The 27,908-nt window shown below is 39.7% G+C and overlaps 1 protein-coding gene across 1 annotated transcript in view; it reads right to left on the reverse strand.

The window, feature by feature from the left end:
- Positions 1-27,908, reverse strand: part of LOC109989743 (leucine-rich repeat and fibronectin type-III domain-containing protein 2) — a 152,168-nt gene that overhangs the window by 29,910 nt on the left and 94,350 nt on the right. The window contains exon 4 of the mRNA XM_029278829.2: positions 20,070-20,157. The gene's annotated coding sequence lies outside the window, so the exon portion shown is untranslated. The remainder of the gene's footprint in view (positions 1-20,069; positions 20,158-27,908) is intronic.

Below are 27,908 nucleotides of genomic sequence, written 5' to 3' on the forward strand. Positions count from 1 at the left end.
AGTTCCCATGGCAGCTTTGTGGCAACAGTGAAGATGATGCAAATCACTTGTGAGTAACAAGCTCCATCCATCACCCTTGTTACAGCTCCAGTGTACAGCACATAGGCCCGGCGGCTAAAAGCCAGCCGTGCACTCACTGAATGCAAAAGCCTACAGGCGGTCTTCACTGTGGGTGGAAGCTTTCTAAAATTTCATATGAGGAAAGGCAGACAAACCTTTTTACCGCAGTGAGATGCACTGTCTGATCAAGCCATCTGTGATTAGATTCTGAATGCTGAAAGTGAGCTGGTTGACAGCCCCAAAATTCAATTTTGTCTCACTTTCTTATGTGCTCGACATCAAGACAACTATCTGTGGTGGCAGTCAGATGTACACACACTTGATGGGTGCACAAGCGTACACACTGTGTGCACACATGGAGGCTGGCAGCTGCTCCCTGCCTTAACTTCTTATGCAGGCTGCCAGTGAAAAGCTGATTACCAGCAACCAGTCATCCTCCAAACAAACCTGCAGAGAGCTAGCAGAGTGTGTGAGCAGAACATTTTGAATTTGGGGAAAAGACAGGGAACAACAAAACATATAAGAAGGCGCCATGAAAGGCACTGAGCCATGTATGAAAACTTAATTCTGGCATGTAAGGTTAGAGACAAAGGGAGCTTTATGTTGCTGTTTGTGGGGTCTGTTTGTCTAAGACACATGGCAAAACAATGGAGATTATCCAACCGGGCTGAATGATGAATAGCCTGGATGCAATGAACCATGATGCTTAATGTTTTGTCTGCATAAATTACTTAAACGATACTGCAGTATCACTGTACTTTAAGTTTCTGTCAATTTGCTCGAACAAGTGTAGCATTTATATTTAAGGTCAACACTCTGATATCATTCTAGAGGACATGTAGCTGTTCAAATGAAATGATGTGGCAGGAGTAGCTCAGTAAAGTTGACTACCTGAACAAGGTTCTCTTTATTAACACTATTTTTAACTTTTAGTTTAACCTAAAGGTGATTTGTTACAATGTTTTAAAGGTACTCCAATTATATAAAAGACAAAAAAGGCGAGGTACAAGCAAGTAAACAATAGTTCATTTCAGGCCAAGAAAATGGGCTAATGGAGCTTTCTGTTAAAAATGAATCAACCTGAGAAAAATCATTCTCCTTATTTATGCTGTGTACAGAAAACAAGGGGGAAATAATCACTTTAGATCGGTCAAAAGGAGTGATTGACAAAAAAATGAATATTAAATTAAAAGCCTGTTGTTGACAAGGCTGATATCAGAAGTCCTGCCCCTTCTTGATTTTGATTGGTCGGTGAAGAGGAAGTGACATTGACAAGTGCAGTGGTTTTTCCAAAATACAAGGGGTGCGTTCGAATTGTCCCTCCTATCTTCATTCACTATCCACTTTACCTTAACCCCGGGGAAAACGTCATGAGGTTAAGGAAAGATGTTAGGAGAATTCATAAAGGACTGAGGGAAAGGCGATCTCGTTACTCTGACAATCCGACCACATTTTCCACTAGTCCACGTCATTAAATGTGACGGGCTGGTGGAGGTTAATGACGTGGGTCTGCCGTGTTGAAACTACAATGTTCAGAAAATGGACTACAAAAAACACATCTAAAAAACTTTCTCCTGTGCTTCTTACTGGTGAAATAATCCTAATTACCACAAGGTTGGGATTGAAATAAAATAATATAGGCTACCAGGCTACGAGTAAGAAAAGTGAAACCATCAGCTTCCTGTCCAATCAGAAATCAACATCAACATAAATATGATTGGATGAAATTAATTTTTGAATTTATGTAAGATATAACCTACATATCATGTTTTAAGCATACAAATGTACAACTGCACAGCATTCTTAAGTGAATGAAATATGTTGAATAAAACATCATCTGATATAAATGTCTCTTATCTTTTATCTCTTACATGATCTGTGTCACTTTACGATCATCGTTAATGTTCGTGAACGGTCGGATGTGCGACTCGCTTTAAATGTTGCGGCCGCAAGGAATTGTGGGGCGGCATATCTCATCTCCTTTGGTAAAGGATGGTCCAGTGTATCCTATGCTAAAGGAGGTTATAAAGGAAGCATTGTTGCACCTTTCCTTAACTTTTAGAGAATTCGAACGGCTCTTATCATGGCCGCCACTTAAATGCTTCCCGGGGTTAAGGTAAAGTGGATAGTGAAAGGAGATAGGAGGGACAATTCCAACGCACCCGAGTGTTCTCAACTGAGAGTGCGTCGACAAAAGCAGCTGATGCCTATGTGTGCTTGAGCTTAAGATGCTCAAACACTGAACTTTTTTTGTTTAATAGAAAATAGGTGCTAGCAGTGCTACAAGCGCCGTCAATGGACACAGGCTTTTACTTGTGAGTTTTTTTAAGCCCATCCTGGTTTGGCACCTTCGGTGAATGACAAGCTGACAAAATAAAGTATTGCCACTGAATGACATTTTTATACTTGATCCCCTCCTAGAAATGACAAAAAAGGTAAAATAAACATTGTATGCCTTATTTTTATTAGGTCAGAGTTCCGCCCTAACAAATATAATTGAGCCTTTAAAATCCAGGCAAAGCGTTTGGGCGAGGAAAATAAATCAGCCATCTGCAATTCAAACTTTACTCAACATTAAAAACTTGTATACAGTGAGCTGCTGTGTTTCACAAAATGGCTGACAGGAAGAAGTCATTGAGGAGAAATATGCCCAGGACGGGGGATACACAATGAGATGAGAATATGAAGGGCATGAAACCAATCAGCGGGCTGTCAGCCAGCTTTTTGTCAGGCAGAAACTTGTGTGATGTGAAGTTTCCCTTGTGGACACAATGCAGTATGTTTGAATTAGTGTGAAGATGAGCTGCTCGAGCAGATTGAAATCAAATCAAAAAATAATCTGCATGTGATTCCGTCAGCCAATATACCCGGTTATAATAATAGGATTAACTTTTGTTTCCTACTCAATACGTGATTTGCTTTCAAAGCCTGATAAGGCTCCCTTTTTAATTAGTTTTAGAAATGGTGATAATACAAGAAGTCAAAGTGATGTTTGATTGAAGTAGGCAGTGATTGGGAGATACTGAATGCTCCCCTTTGATGTGAGATGCACTTTGCTGCATATTCCGTGCATTAAATATTGCTGTCACAGAGCAGATGCTGATCCCTCCTCTTTGTCATTTAAGTGGCCCAAAGAGAAGAAAAGATCTTTCGTCAGCAGAGCCCGGTACTACAAAGGCAGCTGGTGATATATAATGAAAAGGCTGAACCTCTTTAGTGCACTGAAGCTGCAGACTTAAACTCAGCAGGTCCGTTCTGTTTCCAGTATCGCCACTCTGTGATGGAACCCACAGTGTTTATTTCCCTCGTTTCTCAAGTACTTCCCTGTTTTTTTTAGGATGTCATAGAGCTTGAGATGAGCCCCAAATGTTGTATCAATTACAAATGATGAGTAGGGCTCCCTATGCTTACTGGGCAAGTCTTCTCTATTGTCACAGACTGTTCTTGATCTTGCTCCTTCTCTTGGATGTCAGAATCAAAACAAAGAGGACAACCAATACCTACACTCTCTAGCACCACACAGGAAGTACCAAACCAGGTAGATCACACATGGAAACTACTGGTGATTTTAACACCGTAGCTGGATGCCTACTGTCTGTTATATTACCCGGTTAAAGCGCAGCAGGTTGTAGCTTCCATGAACTATCAGATGTGTAGAAACAAGAAGCGAGCTCACTTTTTTATATACTGTATGTTCACTGGTTTTTGACCTACACAGTAAAAATGTTCATGATGAATGTATGTAGTTTATAAAGTTTATTGCTTCTCTTTGATGTTAAACTCATTTATATTCATTGTAATTTCTGACTTGTATAGTTGGACCAATGGGTTGGTCACCAATGAGTTGTTACAGCCCATTCTAGTACTTTGTGTTAAATTCAATAGATATAGGTTAATAAAACAACACATACACACAACTCTGTTGAATAATATTTGTTAAAGAGTTTAAAAACCCTTACAGCAACTTGTCTTGAACATTAGGATGGCTGTACCGACCAAAGACACCCAGTCCAGGAGTCCATTGATTGAAACACAAAAGTCAAGAGGAGTGTGAGAGTGGGGAGAATGTGTTCCGTCAAACGCTGCATGGTAGGGCTCCAACCTCCTAAAATCCATTTATCGACCCCTGTTGGATGCTCTCGGCTAGAGACCAACGACAAAGGCACTTCAAAAATCCTTTACATTTACATTCTGTCCAACACTGAAGAAATAAACAACTAGTTGTGTTCTCTTAACAATCCTTGATGTACTCAATAGTTGGGAATACAAGAGAAAACATTTTTTCAATAATGTAATGGCCAATGACGGAAATGGGATTTTCTCAAACAATTTCAAGTTTGTTATTATCAAGGACTGTCAGCATTATGTTGGGAAAATAAGACTCAAATATCCCTAAAGCTTGGCCTTCATGAAATGTTGTTCCTATAGTCTGTTGTGTGCATATTGTTGCTCTATACATACTAACAGATTTCATTCATCAAAAAACAGCGTCCGAACTCTCCAAACTGGAAATCTCATGCAACTTAAAAGTAAACAAGCATGGCAGACAATGGTCAGGATGAAAGTTAAGATAACTGTTGTACTTTTTTTTAACTGAACATTCCTAAGGAAAGAAGTTAAAATATGGATAAAGACGTGGAGGTGAGTAAAAATCGATTTGCTGTGGTTGTTGTGCTTCTTCAGTCAGCTCTCTTTCCATTCGGCTATCCTTTCATTTATGAGACAATGCTCGACACAACAGGAGATCGGATCTTAGGTATTGAACATGTTTAATATTTATGATTTGCAATCAGGCCAGCCCCAACGTCCTCCCGAGCAGATCGGATCACTCTTAACAAACCTCAGTCTACAGTAAAATCTGGCGAGACAACATAAACAGCCACTGAAAAAAATGTGGACTTTGCGATTGTTGGAAGGGAGGTATTAGGCCCCAAATCAGCCGGATTGTCCTGTAGTGTGTTTTGGTCGAAGGATTTGGTTTGAGGCAATGGAAACTGCAACAAAAACAATTGTTAGGTATGTTACCATTAAAACCAGTTAAAAGCTCATCAGTTACCGCTCAAGTGCTCCTTGCCTTTTGATTTAAAGGGTAAGTTTCCATTTAGAAAAGTCTTGACCAGCCTATAAATCAAGAAAAAAAAACTGTGTTCGGCCATTGAAGGGAAATATGCATAAGCACTCATTAACCTATGTATAAGCAAAGTTCTGTCTTAAAAATGTTAACCATTGTGCAACTGGGCCTTTGTGTACCAGAGTATTTTTTACTTCCAAATCCATGATTAGCCATAACTGCCACAAAAAAGCCCATTATATTCTTCTGGTGTACACTTTTTGCTGCAGCAGCTGAATTATTGATAGGCCTGTGCCTGAGTTCGGCTTGTTTGTTAAAATTGTATTCTTAAGTTGAGACACAAGTTCTTTATCTCTCTTGAAACTAGGTGAAGCTTTGTTGTTGTAATCTTTTGTAGTGATCCAGGATAAAAGTCTTTTAAACATCTCTCTGAGTCGTTGAACTAAATTTGGTTTCATTCATTGCCAAAAAAAAAAGAAAGACTGAGTCATGGGTGGTTTTATTTTAAAATCAATTCTGGGCATATTCCCATCAACCCCCCATTGACTTGTTTCAGACTGTTCAGCTGTTGGATTCACAAACAATCTGTTTTTTATATACTCAATTTGTCAAAGCATTAATTATTAAGACTACTCATTATCAACCTATTTTTTGTTAGAAATGTAAAGGTAAAGATGTTTTGTTTGTCTGTTGGTTCTTTTCTATTAGCATTTGTTCGCAATAGAGATTTAAAGGAAGAATGTGCAACTTGTTGATCACCTACATGTTGCCCTTGAGCACCAGCAGGAAACCAAAAACAAATTGTTGTTTGGCCGCACCTCCTCCAAATGAAAAAACATACTAGTCAATGACTTGATATACTTGCATTCAGCTATATTTATGCATTAATGTTGCACATTCTAACCTTTAAATATGATTTGTGTGACTTGTTTTAAATTTTGACATGACTTTTTATTACTGATCTTTGAGGTAAGAGCTGTCCAAAGGCTGTCCAGCTTTAATAACAGTTGTGTGCTTTCACCGTTCACCAAACCTGTAATCTGATGATTTTTTAAAAGTCTGACTCCTAAACAGATTTATTGACCATTATATTTGATGGACGTCAGACCTTGTGACACCACCATGTAGCTAACATGTCAGTGTGTTTTGATGTGATTGAGTTATGACTCTGTGTGACATTTCTGGCAAATTGCATCACTGGATGACAGGCCAGTGGGGTGGAACGGTAAGAGCAGGAAGGGGGTTATGTTCCCAAACTTAGACAGTTTGGGAAAGTTTAGAGTAGAAAGTCATAATGTCAAGTGAGCCTTTTTTATTCTACAGAGTGGAAACCCCATGAGGGTGAGCAGGACCTCACATATGTCACATCTATTTATGAGTAAAATAAATCATTTTAAACAAAAACAAACCAGATTCAGAAATGATTTTTGTTAATATGAACATATTTGTCTTCAGCTTATCAAATAGTCTAATAGTCTACAAATAGAGCTGCGTTAAAGCTACAGCCAACTCTGCAGCTACCGTAAAATGAGCTATCAGCTGATAGAACTCCCATTAAACCGAACATTTCCACTGATGTTGAAGTAAGATGAAGTGAAAGGATACCCATTAATCATAGCAGCCCCTAACTGAGGTTTTCAGCCTTGTCACTGCGAGTCTGTTGGCACTTCACTCTCCATTTAGCTGTCTTTAATTACCGTCATATACAATGCTGTGATCCGTTATAGTTTATTTCAAGTGCCACCTTCAGTTTAAAATTTTTTTTTCATTTATTTTGGAGCTTTTTGTGCCTTTATTTTAGAGACAGGACAGTGAATAGATTTGGAAATCAGGGAGAGACAACCACAGCCTCTGTACATGGGGCGCGTGCACCAACCACCTGCACCCCGCCACCTTCAGTTTTGCAGATTTCTTTATCACAGTGTACCATTTTTGCTTCTTTACAACCTTTTTCTCACCGCTGTCAGTTTTCTCTTCCCCCCCTAAAGTAACGGCAAAACGTCAAGTTAACTGGACTACTTTCTGTGGATCGATATCAATACAGTCCTCGAGTTAGAGTCATTTCCCTATAGCAACAGGCTGCCCTTCATAGCAACTGTCTGTTCTTCATTTCCAGGAATGGCAGACGCAATGGGTATTTGGCCAATCAAAATCAAGCCGGGAAATAAAAGCTCATAAATTGGAAATGATCATTCCCGTAGCTTATTGCATGTAAAAAATAATCTTGTTTTTTTAAGGGTTTTAGCATTTAATGATTAGTGTGTTATTCGGTAGGAAGATACAAACGTGTCACCACTAAATCTCAGATCTTAACTATTTTTAATGAAAACAACACTTATACCTTTTGTAACCCTAACCCTCTTTTCCAAGAGAATACCTTTGTGTTGTTTTATGTCCTTTTGTTCAGGCACAAGCCTTCAAAGAGCACCTCTTTTATTTTCCTTGCTCTACACGTCAAGTGATAAAAGAGAACTCTTGCACTGATGAGTCCGTCTAAAAAACACTTCCAAGGCCAGAAAACAATGCTGACTTCATGATGCAATGAGAGGAAATGTAATGTGCCTGACTAAAAGATTCCTATCCTCAATCTGTCCATAAAATCTTTCTCCTTTATGCTGTAATAATGGTGACACAGCTTATCATGGAAGTGGAGGGAAAAAAAAGGAATCACATTTTTTTACAACATGAATTTACAAACAGATGGTGTAGGGAAAAAAAACAGATTTGCTCGTACAGGTGAGATTTTCTTAAAATTGCGTCACAAAACAGCTGAGCTGCTTCTTGGCAAGTTTGAGTGCGTCAGCTTTTTGACTCAGTTGTGCTCGCAAGTCTTCTGCTCTTCCTTGCACAGAAGCACAGAGCGAGAAAACACATCAGACAAAAGCACATGGCAGCTGGTGCAGCTTTTTAACAGCATTAGTTCAGCTCCAGTGGGTTTGTCACACCGAATTGGAGGAGGGGGGGATAGAAAACTGGCGCAGATTTAGCGCAGATCAACGCTCTCCTTTCTCGGGAAGCTGTGCATTGTGTGCAACCCTTCAGAGCATTGGAGGTGGCCTAGTTTGCAATGATTTCACATAAGCTTGTTTGGCTAAGGGGGGCTCTGCTTAGGAGGAGTTGCATTTGTGGACTGTAAGTGATTATCAAGTGAAATATTTAACAAAAACAAAAAAGCAATCCCAAGTTAATGAGCAATTAAGCCAGGCTAATAAAGAAATATATTTGTTGTTGCTCTACTTGAACGCTACAGTGATGATGTTCATTTGTATTTATGGGAACGACTTGTCACTGATCCATAATGAAGATGTGATGGGCGCATGCACTGATCTAAAACAGGACATGTGATTTCTCCGTCTCTGCAATGAGGGTTCCCTGCTGGGTGAAAAGAGAAAGAGAAAAAAAAAACATGTGGGAGAGTATTTGAGTCACATTTAGATGATGTGTGGATTTATCACAGCGCCTGGTGCATACAGTTAACGTCAGCTCGCAAAAAATGTCATAATATATACAGAGGCATGTTGTGGGCGTATTTACAAAATACCTCCATCATGTTCTCTTGCACCTCCGCTTATTTCAAAATGTGTGGGCATGAATTCACCCAAAGAGTCACTTTTAACACCTCACTGCTGTTTCCAACCTGAGTAAAATGACAAGCAGGTTATCTACACATTGTTACTCAAAAGATAAGGTGTTGGTTTTCACAACTAAACTTCACAGCTCAGGTTACTTTTTTTTTTTTTCGCTACAGCTGTCTCGCTCTGAGTTTCTTCTGTAGAATATATGTGAGTATGTTTCCCACAATAAAATCAGTTAATATGCTAATGTAGAAAAGGCCCTTAAACCACCATTAAGAGGCATATATACTGGCTTTTGTGTATTCTTTTTTTTCAGGATGAAGTGAAAGAGAAATGTTAAAGGTCACATATTATGCAAAATACACTTAACCATGTTTTTTTTTTTTAACATTAATATGTGTCTCTAGTCTGTTTACAATCCCCCCAATTATGAGAAAAGCCTCATAATAACCCATCCTCACGGTCTTCTCCCTGCTCCACTTTTCAGAAAATGCGTGCTCAAACAGGCCGTTTGGAGAATTTTACCTTCATGACATCACAAAGGGCAGTAACCCCTCCCCCAGGTGGGTGACACTCCCACAGCTAGGTGTTTGTTCTGCCCTCTGAGTCTGCCTTCTCACCATAAACAATACGACATGGAGCGAGAAAGCCCGAGCCACCCAAGCCCTTCTAGAGGGGCATGGTCAGACACAGCTCATTTACATTTAAAGGTACAGACACAGAAACAGCCTGTTCTGAGCACGGCTGAAATAGAGGGGTTAATAGGCATGATCAAATACAGGATCAGAGTGGATTTATAACAAGTAACTTGACACATGTTTTGGGGAGCTCTGAGACTTATTTAAAGTTATTGAAAAGGACATTTTATATGTGACCTTTAAGACCTTTAACTCTTTAGTGCAAGCTTATAAAGCTTATATTAGCTATGGCTTTGCACTGCAGCCATATTGAGTTAATTAAGTCTTCCTCATCAGGTGTTTGACTTCTCCCATCAACTGGGAAAAACTTTTTATTTTTAAATTGACTTCAGTCTGCTTCAGTGGATTTGTCTCTGACTGGTCCAATCTATTTGAGATCCATGCAGTGAAAGTGATTAAAAGAGAGACGTTCTCACCAAAAGGAACATTTTCCACCTCATTAGTGTTCCATCAACCACAAACAAACCAAACCACCTTTTAGATATAATTCAATGTTGTTTCTATTTTATTACAGTCATTAGATTTTTTGGAGATTCACCAGAAGCATTAAAAGCTGCAGCAATATTGTGGAGATGGCTGTGAATGTTAATATAAAGACACACATCAGAGTTGTATGCTTCCTGTACTTCAGTTGTTCTCCCTTTTATGTGCTGCTTTCAGACTAGTGCTGAATGATACATGAAGCATGTCATGTGTGTTATTTGATGCAAATCAAAACTGCCAGTTTTCATGTTTCCATGACTAATGTCCAATAACTGTAATCAGTAGTCAGAGAACTGACCACTGTTCAAGAAGAATCTGTGTGTCGAAGTATGTAAAATGTTCAGGCTACAGGTGACGCTGTGCCGTCACAGATACATATACACATGAAGCTCGGGGCAGATGCTTTATTTACAGATTTGAAACAGGTATATTCCTGCTATAAGCAACACCTCTACCAGTGCTGGTGAATGCTGTTGCCTCATATACTGTAGAGCTCGTTAGCAGCGCAGATGTGCTGTTGATTGTTCAATTTTAGCAGCTACAACTGCAGCACACACTGAGAAGTGTTGTGCGAGTCATAGGAAGCTCCAGATGGGGATTTTACATTTAATTAGAAGTTACAATCACGGGGCTGGTCATGTTAGGGGTGGCTATGGCTCAGTGGGTAGAGTCGTCGTCTCTCAACCGGAATGTCAAGGGTTTCATCCCCAGCTCTTGCAGCAATATGTCCTTGGGTGAGACCCTTGGCGGCATATGAATGCATATGAATGTGATTAGTTACTTCTGATGGTTACTTTACAGAGCAACCTCTGCCATCGGTGTGTGAATGTGTAGGTGTGACCTGTGGTGTAAAAACGCTCTGAGTAGGAGACTAGAAAAGCGTTATACAAGCTCAAGTCAATTTACCATTTACCATGTTGACTGGACTTTAATTCTGAACATATGGGGCACTGATAGCCTAGAGGTTAGTGCGCATGTTTCATGTACAAAGGCTACAGTTCTCTAAGAGGGCGGTCTGGGTTCAAATCGGACCTGCAGCTCTTTTCCCTCATATCAATCTGCACTCTCAAACTCTCTTTCTCTGTCCTCACTCTAACCATTTAGAATTCATCAAAGCCCAAAAATAAACCTTAAAAAAAAATATATTGTTAGAAATGGTTGATGATATATTAGTAAAACAATTGCAAGCAACACGCTTATTTGTAAAGTTTATGAAGAAACATAACACTTCACCTCTTCTCTCACCAGGTTCCTTCCTTCTACTCCGTGTGTGTATGTCAGAGTCGCTATCAGATGGTTGGACCCAGAGTTTGATGAAAGTATGAGGGGGTTTAGATTTGAAATCAAATACTGACTTAAAGACTCAAAATATAATTAAAACCGCAAGCGGTGATGAAGGTCCCTCGCACCTCTGTGCATGTCGGGGTGTGTCGCGACCGCAGAACGTGGCTAAGCAGCAGGCCGTGCAGTTCGATTTGTGTAGTCGTAGTACTGGCATGTTGAAATAGGCAACGTAATGAAGATCATGTTAAATTTTGACGTAGAGCAGTTCAGGCTAGCACTGTCATGATAGCTATGAAATTTGGAGGAAATTGAGCATTGTATATAGGATGTAGTACTTATTCTTTGCAGTGGGGGGCACAGTCACAGTCACAGGCACTATGGTTGAAGTTGACTATTGTTATGTCAATGTGTCCAGAGGCCAACCCTGAACATACCTGAGAAATTTCAAAAAGATCAGACAAAGTATATATGATGTAGTACTTACTCCTTGCAGTAGGCCGCACTATGGTTAAAGTAAATTATTGTTATGTTAATGTGTTCAGAGGCCAACCCTGATCATACCTAGGAAATTTTAAGCAGATCCGAGAAAGTATATAAGAGTTACAGCCACGTCCTGTTTGATGGCGATGTGATTTGTGGACTTCCTGTTGAGTTTTGGGCGTGGGTTGAACAGGCTTTTTTGTAGGTTTTGTCATGTTGGAAATGCATAGTAAAATTCAGAATTGTAGGTTCAACGTGCTGCGGGGGCTGAAGGTTTGAAATATTGTAGGGGGCGCCACTAAGCCATTAAGCCACGCCCACTCACTTAAACGGTATAAGATGTTTGACTTTACTACCAGGATTATATGTATGAAGTTTCGGGACAGTATGACTATGTTAAGCCCGTGAAAAAACTACTTCCTGTTTGATGGCGAGCGACGCGTCTGTATGGCGACAGCGTTGGACGTAGGCATTTGAGCTTGAAAGTGTTGTATGGCCAAGGTGTTAGCATGGTCCACACCAATTTTGAGGGGAAAATGAGCTACCGTGTACCAATGGCTAATGCTAATTGAGAAGCAGTAACTTCCTGTTGTCAACAGGTGGCGCTGTGACTAATCAAAAAATGTCAATCATGGATGTGTTCAGGGCGGGTCCCGTATCATGCATGAGAACTTTTAGTATGATTGAACACTAGATGGCAGAGATATAAGCATTTACTTTTTTGGCAACTTGCCAAAACGCTCAAAAAACTTAAAACGTACACCACGCCCTTTGATGAAATAACGTGCAGAGCACAACGAGATATGCTGAGCCTGTCTAGAACGCACGGACACTGAGATTGCGCCGATGGGATGAGCGCCCTCGGACAGATGCGTTCAAATAGGAAGGCTGAAATCAGAGAATTTGAGTGTTTTTGGGACGTTATCGTGAAATTCAACTTTAATTTGTGGACTTCCTGTCGGGTTTTTTGAAACGCTGCAAGAGGATTTTTAGTCCGACCCGACAAGCTTAATATGCGTACCAATTTTCGTGAGTGTACGTGAAAAAACCCTTTATGGGGAGGCCATTTTGAATATTTCAAGGGGGCGCCACTGAGCCATTTTGTGAATTTTCTTTATGAAACCACCAAAATATCAAATTTTTCGCAAGACCTGATGACTGTGGAAAGTTTGGTGAGTTTTTGGCACGTTCAGGCCCTCAAAGGTGGCCGCAAAGAGGAGGAACACTAAAAAGAAGAATAATAATCGCTAGGGTTTCAAGAGGGTCCTCGCACGGTTCATGCTAGGGCCCTTATTAGTGTTATTGCTTGTTTAGAATTTGAAGAGATGTTGCAGACACTGCGTTTATCTGGTAAAAATGTCCCTCTTCTTCTTTTTTAAATGTAATATATATTGCAAAAAGAAAAAAAATATTGCACTTTCAGTTTTTCCAATATGGTTTAACCCTATTTCAGACGCTGTAACAGGATTGTATCCCCTCTTCCTCACTTTCTTAGTGCACTCACACACAATATGGACCACTGCTTTACGAGATGAAAAGATTCACAAAGCATCACGACTCATTTTAACACACAGGAGAAGGCTGAGCTTTCACTTTCAAATACTGTTTTGAGTTATTTCTTTATTCATCCAGCGTGTCATTGATGGGCTGCATCAACATGGCATCTTTTTTCTTTTCTGCTCTAGGTTTAGAGAATTCTCAGCCTATTGTTACACACCAGGGATCAACCAATTACAGGATCCATACCAGACTCAGAAGCTCTTTCTACTTCACTGGCGCCATGAAAAATGTTCTGATCTGCACCGTGTTCCGCATTATGATTTCCTAAGAAGATATCAGGCTTCATGCAGAGGTTTACAGCATATTCACGACTGTATGTCTTTTTTTTTAAGCAGCCCATTTGTTCTGAAATTTCCCAGATCCCCCCCCCCCCCCTTATGTAATATGCTAGTGGGTGTGTGTCTTTTATCTTCAAACAAGAGAAGTTAATTTGCATGCAGAATGAGATAAATCCAACCCCACTGGCAGGTAACGTGTATCTGCTGAGTACTAGATTAATTGACTAACGGGTATATATTTTTCTTCCCCCCCTGCAGTACACAATGCAATGCAGTAGATACATAATCATTGAAATATAACACTCTGTTAAGACACACAGCACTTGTCTCCTGTATGAAGATGGATACAAGCTAAATTGATGAGGGCTGCACGTGGGGGTAACACTTGTTTTTGCCTCCTCACACATGTTATTAATATGGGCTACTTTATTGCTTTCAACATTACCCAGATTGTCAATCTGTATGATCAAGAAGTATGATAACATTTAAAATGATTCCAAGTTATTTTTATTCAACTGCAAGCTGTGTCCATGGTCAGACTTAAAAAGGCTGAAAGGCACGATTCTGATGGTATGCAACAACCCCATTTAGTTTTCAAAGGGGTGGCTGTGGCTCAGTTGGTAGAGTCACTTGTCTCTCAACTGGAAGGTTAGAGGTTCAATCCCCAGACACTTAACCTTAACTTGCTCCCAATGCTTTGTTAGCAGCGTATGAATGTGATCAGTTACTTCTGATGGTCACTTTACATAGCGACCTCTACCATCAGTGTGTGAATGTGTAGGTGTGACCTGTGGTGTAAAAGCACTTTGAGAAGTCAGAAGACTAGAAAAGCGCTTTACAAGCTCAAATCCATTTACCACACCCCTGATAATGCACATTTAAGAATACATTTTATCCTCAATAGAATGACATTGAGTTATATTAAAGTCCATATATAGTGTTTACCAATGAAGACAGGAGCGATTCAGACCAATGATTTGTACCATTGTATTAAAACTTGTTTATTCATGCTGTCATGATGTACATTTTAACATGGATGTTATTGGGACATCTGAGGCTTTTGCAGCCCGCCTCAAGTGGACACTTAAGGAACAGCAGATTTTTTTTTTTTTGCACTTCTTCATTAGCTTCAACACTGGATGTTTAGACTCTGTTTAACCTGGGATAACTGATTCTTCTGGCTTCTAGGGGGAAGTACAATTAAGATGTGACTCTTGATATATAAGTATAATCACCCATTGAGTTGATGTGGTTAAATTAACGAGACAGTTATTTAATGTTGAGCATTGTGAGGTTGCACAAATGAAATATTTTGTTTCTGAAAATCTGCACTCAGATTAATAAATGAATGGACACACTTGAATCCTTTCACTGATTTCTTTTTTTTGACTACATGTGGCCAAAGTTCATTCTTGTTTCCTCCCGTGTAAAACGTTCGAGGTGAATTGATCCACAGTGAAAACCAACAGTGACAGTATACTGAATGAGAGCTTCAACACAGTTTATTTTGTTCTCAGTGGAAGAAGATCCCGTCTCCAGCAGCTGACTTCTCTCTCTGTCTCTCTCTGTGTATCTTTTGATCACTATTCTTTCATCTTTTGTGAGACGGGCACTGGCACAAAATTGCTGCATAGCATGATATATGACATTCCATCTCAGCAGCGTATGAAAAATAAATTAGATTTCCCTCCACAATTTCCTGATCAGCCCCCACCGACACCCTCCCCTCCTCCCTTTCATCACACCTGCCTTGCTCTTCATGCCCATAGACGAGGCAGCTGGGCTGTAAAACACAAACACTGACGCTGTGTTAACACTAACTGTGTGACAGGACCTTTTTTCTATCTTCTGGATCTGTAATTTTGTTATTTTTAAGCTAATTAACAAGACACACATTAGACATCTCTTCCTGTTTGGGTAGGTATATTGTTTGTAGATTTGGACAGAATTTTAGCAAAGTTTCATCTGTTTAAGGTTAGAATCTAAACAATTTTCCAAACAACCTTACTCAAAGTCAAATAGCATTTACTCACCTTTAGCCTACCAATTGTTCAAATGTGGACACAATGCAGATCACTGTCCATAAGTACCAGTGCAACAACACCTCAAACAAGGTTGAAGTGATTGATTTCATTGCTCAAGTACATGCTGATTGGCCAACACGGGTCTTTTTCAAGAGCGCTGCAGACTCTGTGACAACCTGCAATGGACAGCTCAGACACATTTGGCTAGTGTCCAGCTGAACTTGTGCTCAGTAAGACACAGAAATCAGGTCCTGTTTAATACACACGAACCAAAATGTCTCTGTTCAAATCTGCAGATAGGGGCAAGTCAGGAGCAAAGCTTAATACAGCTTATGATTCAAAATTGTGAGGGAGTAGCTGAGGAGCACTTTTAGGAGGGACAGAGGGGGATTAAATAGAGCACAAGTCATGTTTCACTTGACAGTTCACTACTCCCTCGTCTGTAGCAAGCTGCTAACTTCCTCTTTCTACTGTTTGGTATTGAGCAGGTTGTGTAGAATTGCATATTGCTTTGTTGATGACAACAGCTGTCTGTTACTGATGAGCTATGAGTGGAGACAGCAAAACTGCCGGCCATAAAATCAAAACAATGAAAGTAGAGAAGATAACTGCAAAGTAAGGTAATCATTCTGTAGGGATCATATAATCACAGCCTACATTACACATTGTTATTTGATCAATTATGTGACAAAAAAAAATACTGATTATGATTGTAAAACCCAAGATAGTTACATTAATTTGCCACCTCAATTACAGATATATGGCCTCTGTTTTCTTGCAATTGTGCTGTATTTTAATTTCATTAATTAGTTTTATTTTGTTCTTCTGAAAGAATTGATCTTGAATTTACATTTTCTCCTGCGATCTACCGAGCTATCTGTATTAAGCACATGGAGCCTAGTATTTAGATCAGGGGTTCTCAACTGGTGGGTCAGGACCCAGAGGTGGGTCGTGAATGTGTGCCTGGAATAAAGCTTGTGTAAAAAAGTCTGTGAAGCGTTTTTAAACATGTTTGTTTTGTTCAGTTTCTTGCTTCTCTCACATGTTTTGTACTGACTGAGGTCCAAACTCCACAATTTTTTTTACTTAAAATAAATCTGATTGGTTGAAAAATACCAGAAATGTGGATGTGAGGAGTTGGTGGTGGATCCTTAGGCTAGAGGAGTTCAGAATCCCTGATTTAGATCCTCCTATAGGCTCCTGTCAGATTTAGTATTTCCAGTAATCTGAAAGTGAACATCTCCACTTTATGTGCAATGTGTTTTCATTAAGACATCAGACTCGCAGAATCACAGGCTGAAGGGGAGAAGCTAATTGAGACAATGCATGATGGATTTCCCGAGATATTCCTCAGAGGAACGCTACTTCTTTATTGAGTCTGAACATGTCGGATCTGCTTATTGTACGCCAGGAATGATTTATTAAGCTTCTGCATATTTGAGTTCTAAAAATACACCTTGTACCTGACAGTGTTTTCTATTCCCAGCCTCGATTTCATTCTTCCAGCAGGGTCCAGATGTTAATGAAAATATGTGACGCATTCACCCCTTCCGCGTCAAAAAAAGGTGCTCTTATGAGTCATGAATCAAGAGGCCTTCTCTTTTAACCCCTCTGCACTTTATGTTAACATAACATGATGCACTTCATACATCCAATCCAAGCCTGCATTATAGTGTAAGAAAATATTTAACTCAGGAAACGGCTTTGGCTTCATGCGTAACACATGTTTGATTCTATTCCTCAGCACCTCTTATGATCCTCATTCCTCTGTGTAGCTGTGTGCCAACAATAGTCAGACACCACTTCACTCTTGTTTAAGTACTGCCCGCTCTTAGCGAGACACTTTGAATCAAAATAAATCTCCCGAGTCTGAGTTTGGGAGTCGTTTTGCGTCAGTACAGGGTTAACAAAGACTGAGGCGTCATAAAAATAGGATCAGATTGGTTGTCTCAAGTTAAAAAATATATCAAACGGCACATTTATTTGCTTATATCTGTTAGTTTTTTCTCCCGCATGACCTTCACAAACATCCTAATAGAGGAGGCATGAAATGATGAAGCACTCTTTTTAATCACTTTGTTAAATGTGTCTGATACAGGAGATTCAAAGGATACATCAAAAATATAGGACAACTTTTTTATTGAAGTTCATAACTGCTTAAAAAAAAAATCAGAGTCACCATTATCACAGTTATCATCTTCATCATCAGCTCACCTTCAATCATTGAACTTGAAATTGAAATCTTAATTGACCCATCTGTCACATAACTGCATTTTACATATTATCATGTTACTTCAGCATCTTTTGCACTACTCACCACTGCACTGTTTCATATGTAGTCATGTAAATATTATAATAATAATAATATTCTTATTATGTTTATTGGTGATATTTATTGTTGTACCTGTATATAAGAGAGCACAGTTCACCTAAGTTAAATTCCTTGTGTGTGTAAGCATACCTGGACAATAAATCTGATTCTGATTCTGATTCTGAACTTGTTTTAATCCATTATAAGTTAATTTGGAGAGGAACAAGTTCCTTATCTAAGCTAACACTTGAAACCAATCTTCCAATTTGTTGATCTTAAGGGACCCAATGACTAGCATTTCTGATCTGGTGTATAGTCTCAGTTTTATGGGTGATATAATAATACAATTATTATTTATCATTGATGGTCTATAATGATAATAATATAGTTTTAGATGAGGAATAAAATGCCATAAAGTTTCAACTTACACATTTTTTGACAAGATTGTCTGTTAAAGAAGTTAGGGGACACGGTATGTTACAGCATGTCCTAACAGTGTCAGCCTGATACTATTGTTTCCTGTTGATGTGTCCTCGCCTGCGTGCGACGCGGCACGATGATGCACGCCCTTTATACCCCGATGCCCTGTTTTGTTTTCCTCTCTGTCGCTCACGTAGACGGAGTAGGAACGAGGAAGGAGGGGGCTCTACATGGCACTGACACTCGCTTTTCTCACTCAGCAGAGCTTGTTAGCTTGTTGTACAAAGAGGAGACAGAGGTGCATTTATAACATCCACATCCAGGATTAAAATGTTGACTTTTGACTTGTGTTAGCGCCGGAGAAAAACTTTTTTCGGCTAACTGCGAGCCGTTTACTGACGAGCCTCTGTGTTGTGGTTTGAGTCAACAGCTCCTTAATAGAAAGCAACACACTTCCGTTTGTCCACCTTCAGTACAAAAGCACTATGTTATACTCTTTGCAAGGGGGGGATACTGAAATTCACAGAGCAGAGAATTCAATATTTAACATATGCAGTGTGGACTGCCAGCACGCATCATGCATGATGTGTCACAATATATAACGCTCACTTGCTGTTAGGACAAGGTGTTATGCTAAATTTAGCAAAACATAGCATGAATATTAGGAGAAAACAGTTGTTGGATGTTTTACATCTACAGTTTACCTCGGTTTCCAATCTAATATTAGTTAAGCAGCAGCTGTAAAAATACTCCATCCATCCATCCATCCATTCATTATCTATACTGCTTTTTCTTGTTACGGGTCGTGGGGGGCTGGAGCTGATTCCAGCTCTGATTGGGCGAGAGGCGGGGTATACCCTGGACTGGTCGCCAGTGTATTCCATAACATATTTGAACTAACAAGCCAACATGGACTGGACATTTTTAAAGTGCTGTGGGGGAAAGTTCTTCCTTTATTGTTAAGATAAAAATGTCCTTTTTCTGTCATTTTCCATGTCCTTACACATGCACTAGATACACAAACAATCTATATGAAAGCTCCTGTGACAACAATGTTTGGCGCTCAGGTCAACATTATTCTCTGCTGCTATAGTTACCCTTGGCCCCACTTTTCTGAGTTATTGTTCTACACTTTGTAAAGTGCCCTCCAAAGCATTGAGGACATTGTACAGCTGTTTACAAAGACGAGTCATACAGCTCTACTGAAATACATTCTATGTATGCTTACCAGAAAATGATGATTTATTAATTCATTCAATATTTTCCTAATCAGTTTATAGTCTCAATTCCTTATTTTAAAAATCTGCTCAGTGCAACACGTTCATTTTTTCAGTCTATGTTACTGTTTTAATGCAAAAGAGACGCTAAAGCAGCATATCTTCACAGAATTTTAAATTTCACCATTGTTAGAGGTTGCTCATTTTTGCTGGAATGCGTAAAGTGAAGGCTGGATCTCCAAATGTAGCAAGGACCAGTCTCAAGAACTAAAAAAAGTTGCAGAGCTAGTCATTCAAGCTAACACTTTATACAGCAATGTGCCATTTTCCAGATACAAAGCATCACTTCTGGGTTAAAGATTTAAAAAAGTACAAGGAACATTCACCAACCAACTCCTCAAATCTGGCATCAAAGGCTTACATTCATCACATCCCCCCTTTAGCTTTCTGTCACTTTCATCATGTTAAAACATCTTCTGAAGAGTGCATATCTTGCCAAGGTCTAAGGTTGCTTTGCCAGGAAGGATAAGAAAGGTGAAAGAGTTGAAGGGTTATTTCAGGCCTTACACTATTTCTGTGTTATACAGAAAATTGGTACAAAGGCTCACCTATATCGTGTGGTATTGTGCCATATGGTCCCTCGGAAACACCTCAAGGCCACACATTCACTCTCAAAGAGCACGATGGAAATGCAGCCTGCAGGAGGAAAAGAGAAAAGAAAGCTGTTATTTCACCTTCTTTATTGTCAGACTATTATGGTGTAATAGAGGCATAGGGAATTCAAAGAGAAGATCACGGGAGGTCACATGCACTGTAGTACTTTTCTATGGTCGCCTGTGCATGCATTAAAGTGGCCTACATGAGTAATCCCTCTGCAGGTTTGCATGTTTGATCCAAGTGGCAACCCCCGGTCTTGAAAAATGAAGCCAATGCAGAAGTTCAAAATCCTGCAGTTCGCCCTCTAGAGGCTGGCTCCAGGAACAACGGAGGTCACAAACACACAACAGGCGAAAAAGCCATTTTTGCAGCATTAATAAACATGTTTACAGCCTGGTACAAAAAAACAAAATAGGTCTGATAAGTTATTGTCATCACTGGCACATACTGAACTGACAGATTTTTTTTAAAAACAGCTCCGTTTTGATTTTGAAAACGATACGTGATATCCATAGTTAGGCGTGTAGCTGACCTGATTGACAGGTGGGCGCGATGTAACGGTTCGTCAGGAGGATTTAAACCCGCCTCAGCTCCAGCTCTCGGCCTGTTGTTAAGTTGACTGAAGGTTAGGTTAAGACAGCATTTCCAGCATAGCGGCTGCTGCCGATGAGCCCCCTGTTGTAACAGATGGCTGATGTCACTCAGGTTTCAAACATTAATATTTACTGTCTATGCTTTGACCTCTGTGATCTCTAAATTCATATGTTCACCCCTGGATTGTGACACATGCTGACAGAATGCTGTCTGAGGTCTATCCTAAAGAAGGAAAATGCTTCTTACATCATGCCAGTCATGCTCACAAAGCTATGATACAATTCAGGAAACGCTATTAGGATTTATAAGGAATAATCTGCTTCTCAAACAAAAGCCCATCAAAATCTTCTTAAAGCACCGTGGAGGAAGAAGGAGGAGATTAGATTGGTTTGTGGAAAGTTATTGAAATAAAGCACAGCGGGGGGGTTTCTCAGGGCCCCGGCTCCCAAGTGACATTATAATCTCAGCGATGATGACTGAAGGCACATTATTTGTCTCTTTTCTCTTCTTTTTGAGGCCACTCCTCATGACAATCTGTTCGCCTTTCTGAACACACACTCTGGAAGCTCTATTATTTGTGTGCTTAGTGAATATGTATGTGTGGGAGTGGGTAAAAATGGCGTCTTCTGCTCTGATAAATGAAGGATTTATTGTTGTCTGGAAACGCATCCCTGTTGTATTCTACGGTAAAAAAAAAAATGAATGACAGGATTCTCTTCTTTTCTTGAACCGATGGTGATAAACAGCTGTATCTTCCACTCAGTGCTCAAACCTTTGAGGTGCTTATGTTACAGCTTTCTCTTGTAGCTTTGCCCTCCCACGCAAGAACGACATGATCCAGCCTTTGACAGACTCTGTTTCACTCACACACTTGCACCCCGCTCTCCTCCAAACCTCTCTCTCCGGAGGCCTCATGACACACCTCGTTCTCTCGGTTCAGATTCATTGTCTTCCCCGCTCGCTCTTCCCTCTCAAGCTCTCAGAGGATTCAGTCTGATGAGTGAAAGACTTGCAGATAGCCCAAGCAGTGCTTTGATTTCTGGGGCAGATCTCGCTCATCAATACTTTTCTGTCGACCATGGGGGACCCTGCAGAAGAACAATCTAAGCCTCCTTTTTTTTAGCAGGTCCCTGGCTAGGCTTTGCCTGTCAATTGCAGTTTTAACACTATACTGCATGCTAACTTAGGATTGAAACTTTACTCAAACCTTTCCTGACTGTAAATATTCAGAGCATGTTATCTGAGATGGTGAGTGGATCCTGATCACCTGAGCTTTGCATCCATTAATAAAATTGTTAATTCTGAGCTTTAAAGTAGCCAGAGAATCCAAATAACATGGTATTGATCCTCTGTCATTAGCTGCCTTCATTCTAATCCTAATTAGAGAAACCGCTTCAAGCAATTACCTGCTGTGGTGCTAATTCAAGCTAACAGAAAAGTCTGGGGGAATTTAGACAAGGCCAGTCTATTTATAGAGCACCTACTGTACGTAAAGCAATTAGATGGGCTTTACAGAATTAAAAACAGAACATGTACAACGTCAAGGGAATTCAAATACATATCATCTGAGCAAAAAATATACATATGAAATATATTAAGATATAAGAAAACAAGGAATAAAGACATTAAGCAAAAATAAGAAAATCTACAGAAATATCCTCAACTTGAGCTTTCCAACCCCGGTGCAGTCTAGGCCTGTGAAGACTGTTTCGTCATGAGCCGGGGATCCGGCCAAAGATTTTTGCCTTTTAATAAGGCAGTTTTTTCTGCAGCGATTCTCAAACTTTTCACAATGAGTACATGTATCACCACCTCAAATATTTGGCTCTCCAATTACCACCATTGTGGCCAACAATGAACTACAGTATAGCACTGGGCTATTTAACTACATACACAGTTTACACAGGGGGCCTTTTTATTCCTGATATGAATATTGTTTATTTTTGACCACACACCACGCACTGGATCCAAACTGGATGTGACTCCAGTCATATGTCGTTGACTTCAGATTCTTCTGTGCTGCTCGACGTATCCGCTGCACTTTACTTTCTAATATTTCCCATCTGGAGCCTTATATTTGCTTTCTATGCTTTGCTATCACAGCTTTGCTTGTCAACCATTAAATGAGTACATCTTTATTTAAAAAATTTAAAAATCAAAGACTCCCATATAAGAGACTCCCAGTGTACCACCAGAGGGATCCTGCATACCACCAGTGGCTCTCATACTACCAGTTTGAGAATGAATGGCTTAGCTTAGAGCATCTTCCTGAGGTGGCCAATAGAAAGGTCAAACCCTCCCACAGTGTGTACACAATTGAACCGTTCATCAATTGTATTAGAACTGCTTCACTATGTTTGTTTCTTTGTTGGGTTTTTATAATAAAGACCTGAAAAAGATGCCTATTATATATAACGCTGTTTCAACAACATAAGTCAGTTTATAAAAGTCTCTCAATTAAAAATCTCTTCATCCTCGTTTCCTATGAAATGCTGCATCCATCTAATCAGTAAGTGGTTCATTAGAAAACAAGCAGCTTGATAATATGGGGGTTTTCATTTAATATATTACATTTGATTCCCTTACTAGCTCTGAACTAGCGTTTATAAGAACCAAGAAAGGTTTATAAGAACCAAGAAAGGTCTGCAGAAAACAGACAAAATAAATATATTTGTAAATATATGTTTTTATGCAAAATGAAATAAAGCACACGTTATCAGGAACATGGAAAACCATTTTTCTTGGCTACCTGACAGTTGTTTAATGAATCTGCTTCATTGATAACCATGTTCTTAAAATTGGCTTTATATGTCCACCTCAGGTGTTTGTTTACTTCTTTTGAGCTACTTTGTTTCAGACTGTCACCATGTCCCTCCCTGGAACTGTACTTCTACATGACAGCTCACTCTCTTTATCCATAAGTGGTTCTGTCCATTGTTGTGAACATTGAGCAGCAAATTAAAAGTCCAGTACCCAAATATAAGGCATGTGAAAACCCTTACATTTGGACCAACGTGATAGACTAGTATTCCTATAGAATACCTGTGTATGGAAAAGGTGAGGCAGGGCTGCTAAACACAAGCCTGACTAATTTACTCAGTTCCTTGTAAAGTACAGTGGCAAGGCAACAACCTCTCCAATGACATAAAGCCATTTACACCATCATCAATTCACCAAAAGTCTGAAATTTCATCATTTGAATCAAAATAATCTTTGATTTCACAGACTACTCAATATTTCCAGCCTTATACTCTGCCAGTGGAATGAAAGTGATTCAATTTGTTTTTGTCTTTTCTGGTCAGCTATGTATCATCACGAGCCTCCAAACCAAAGCCGCTGGCAGCTGGAAGGCATTTTGAATTTTGGCTCATACTTTTTAAAAAAAACCTCCACTTTGTGACCACAGTCTGCTTGGTTTTTACTCACTCTGCATTCCAATTCCATCCAACTTACTCAGTCAGTTTACACCAAAGAGCCGACAACACATGGTGTCATCCACATTATGCATCATTGAGTCATTAGCAAGCGGCTCACGCTCAGCTTCAAAAAGCAGTTGGAGTAAACGGACCGAAAAACCACCCCTTCCACAAGCTCTCGTTTGGACATATGCGTGTCAAACAAAACACGCTTTGGTCTCAATGACAAGCCAAGACCCCGGAACCCATGCAACAGTCCAACACTGCACCTCCTGCAAAGAAGTGTAATCACATTTTCTGCAAGGGTGGCTCTTGTGCCCGTGAGAATAGGGTTTATCAAATTCACACACATTGTCATAGCCCAGTCCATGTGGTTTTCCCCCTCTGTATCTATCTGCGGCCACTTGTATCCCTTCAGTGCTTTTTAAAGAGCATCAAGGCTGGAAAACACACACACGCACACTTGTCATTACGCTGGGAGTGCTTTAGATAACACACAAGGGGGATATTACAAGGTGGGTCGGCGGATGTGAGCTGAATTAGATTGGATGGTTGTGTGTAAAGTAGTTGTTGACTGTTGAATCCTTGAAGCTGTAATTTGTCAAATGTTATCTCACTTTCCTGCAGACACTACCTGAGGTTTAGTAAATGTGATTATACCTTTCCCACATGTTTAAAACCTTTTTACTTGTCATTTGGCTTTTCACTTTGTCATGTCAGCTTCCCTGAGTGGTGTCCCTGCTAGTTCAATTATAAGTAGATTAACAGTTTAGTATTTCTCTTCCACGAGGTTGGAGGACTTGGCGAGGGACAGATTAACGAGGCTAAGAGCCTTCAGCCATGCTAGCGACACTAAGGCTGTACTTATGCACAGCAGATGCTTTCATTTATTTTAGAAAATGATTGAAATCTCAGGCTGTGGCCTAACTCTCAGGTCTATCAGCGATGTGTCATGAAATCCACCGCAGTTTGGAGTCTCATTTTACAAACATGGCTGCTGCCTCATATCAAAAATATCAAAAATCCCTCCACAGGTTCAACATGCATTTGTAGATTCACATATGCCTATAGTATATTTCATTTATTGGACAAAAACATTGGTGGGGACATCCCCACTTCATCATTCACCCTTAAACAAACAATATACACACAGAGGAGCCTCAGTAGCTTTAAAGTTGTTTAAATTGTAGCTTGTTAACGCCACCATTTCTCCATTCAAGATGTTCAAGTGGGCTAAGAAGTTGTGTGGCCTGTTTAGAAGTACAAAGTATGTCATCCCTGATGTCTAAGCATGGAGGAGTGTGAGCATGTTTACTCCAGTTTGGATGGCACATGGTGGACCAGCCATCTGGAGTCTATTTCATTGGGAGGTTCGTGCATGTGTGGGCCAGCAATGAGCCGCACAAAGTTGAAATAATGTTCCTAACCCAGTGGCTGTGGCTTGTGGTTGTCATGAGTAACACGGTCACGATCACGGTCAAAATGTTGAGCTGAAATGTAGTGTAAAATTTAAAAAAAACATGAAAGGCAGGAGACCAGACACACAAGGTGTGGCTGGCTGAATTTGAGGGTGAAAAACCCAGAGGCAAAGGTAGCCTAATGCTAAAGAGTGATTCATTCATTTGGCAGGACGGCTGCAACACTGCTTCTGACACCAGTGTAAAGCTGCATATAGTTGTTCTTCGAGTTTAAGTGCTCTTTCCTCCAGCATTCAGCTGCCTCCAGGATTTATTCCCTCCTGCTGAGAGTCGAAATCAACCAAAGATTTAGAGATGCAGAATGTGAAAAACAGTCTACTGTACATACATTCAGAAAGTATATCAACGAGTGAAATCTTAGAAAAGAATACCTCAGCATAGGAGCTCAAACAGGACATGTAGAGTACTGCAGGTAACTACTTTCTAAGTATTATGAATTAGTTTCGAAGCAGATTGGAAGCCATAAAAATCAACAGGAAATGCTGAAAGTTTTTTAATTTAGAAAAATCAATCTCTATAAAGATCAAAATATATAATTGTATGACTGTAACTAACCAATAAGGCCTCATCCAAACGCACCCTTTTCATTTATGTCAATAGATGGTATGATAAAGAATATTGCTGTCAATCATTCATTTTTTTAAATTGTGATTAGTGGCTCATGTCAGTAGTTAATCTCCATGAATCACATTTTTGATCCTATGGTTGAAATTCCCTTATTTCATAACAGTTTTACTACGCTTTTATTTTGTATTTTTCACTGTCCTATAGGGATACCTTTCTTTCAGTTTGGATACGGACCAGCTTTTATTTTGAAAGAGAATTAGGAGCGTAGGGCGGTCAAAGCTAAGGACATTAACTTAACTGCTGAAATAGGAACTTATTACACATCAAAAAGTAAATGGAAGAAGCTCAAGGTAACAGTAAAAAAAGTGAAATGTTTGAAGTCATGTGATTAATAATACTTTGAAAAATCAGCTGAACTGTCTGGGAGTTTTTTTTATTGAAATGAGAGTGAAAAGAGGTGCTTAACTTTCTTATCCGTCCTTTTGTATGTTGCCAATTTCCATTGTTTAAAAAGTAAAGTATTGTTCAAGATTTTAATTAACTAGTGAGTGCTGATTCTAAATTTGTGTGTCCTCTTCATTTTATTTTAATTGATTTTGTCAAGCACCTTATAAAAGTAGTTTTAAAAGGTGCAACTTATATAAAGAATAAAGTTATCATGATTGTTAAACACAGGCCTGTCCAACATAATGGTGGAATTAGAAGCATCTCTTGTTGCACCACCGTACTATCTAGTATTTCCAACATATATAATAGATGTTGTATTGTATCAGTCAGTGAAGTATCTGAATACACACAGAGGACAGAATTGACAATGAACACCAGTAGTTTATCTCAGTGTTGTAGAATTGTGCCTCAAAGGGAGCGCTAACTGTTGTTCATTGCTTTGATGACTGAAGAACCTTGAAACCATCTTTCACTGGTACTTGTAGCAGGACGCCCACACCAACGTAGACCTCTAGAATTTTTTTTTTTAAATGTGAACATGGCCTAAGAGGGTACCAAGATCACAAACAATTGTACATGATCCATATGTGTGTGGGGGTTGAAAAACACGTGTGTGGGTAGAAGAAGCACATGGACGTTGTTGTAACATGGATGTAATAATGGATGCCTTTGCGGTCTTCATGGGTGGGAAATGATTGTCTTTTTCTGATCTCAAAAACAGCCTGAAAAGGACTATAATTGTAAAATGATCAAATGACCCCAACAAAGAAGTCTTCACACTCCACGACACAAGTCTTGGTAGCATGCCTTTGTCAGTGTAACCCTGGTTACTCCTGATATTAACTAGGGTCTTGGGAGATTGTATAACAACTAGGCAGCTGTTATTGCGATACGTTGAGTAGGCATGTGCATTGACATGTGATTGCTCAGACTGCATTTTGAGGTGGTCTAGGTTGCATACAGCCACACTCTTTTAAAATGATGTAACTAGATGTGCACCATAGTCAAGGAACACTAATCAATCAATATTCAACACTCGAGACAAAGTACATCCTCGTTCATACGCCAACGTTGTCATTTTAAATCATGAAACAACAAAAGGCAGGCACAACAATAGAAACAATGGATTATATTGAATAGGTAAACATAAAGCAAGCTGGGCACAAGTTTCTTGTGTTCATTTTGAAAATGTTCTTGGCCCGCTCTTGGACAACATGCATTTGTTTATTGTACAAGCTCCCCTAACCACCTCTTCCCTAGAGTTGGTGCGCACGCAGGGTAGCCATGT

This window comes from Labrus bergylta, chromosome 18, assembly GCF_963930695.1.
Source record: "Labrus bergylta chromosome 18, fLabBer1.1, whole genome shotgun sequence".
NCBI lineage: Eukaryota > Metazoa > Chordata > Actinopteri > Labriformes > Labridae > Labrus > Labrus bergylta.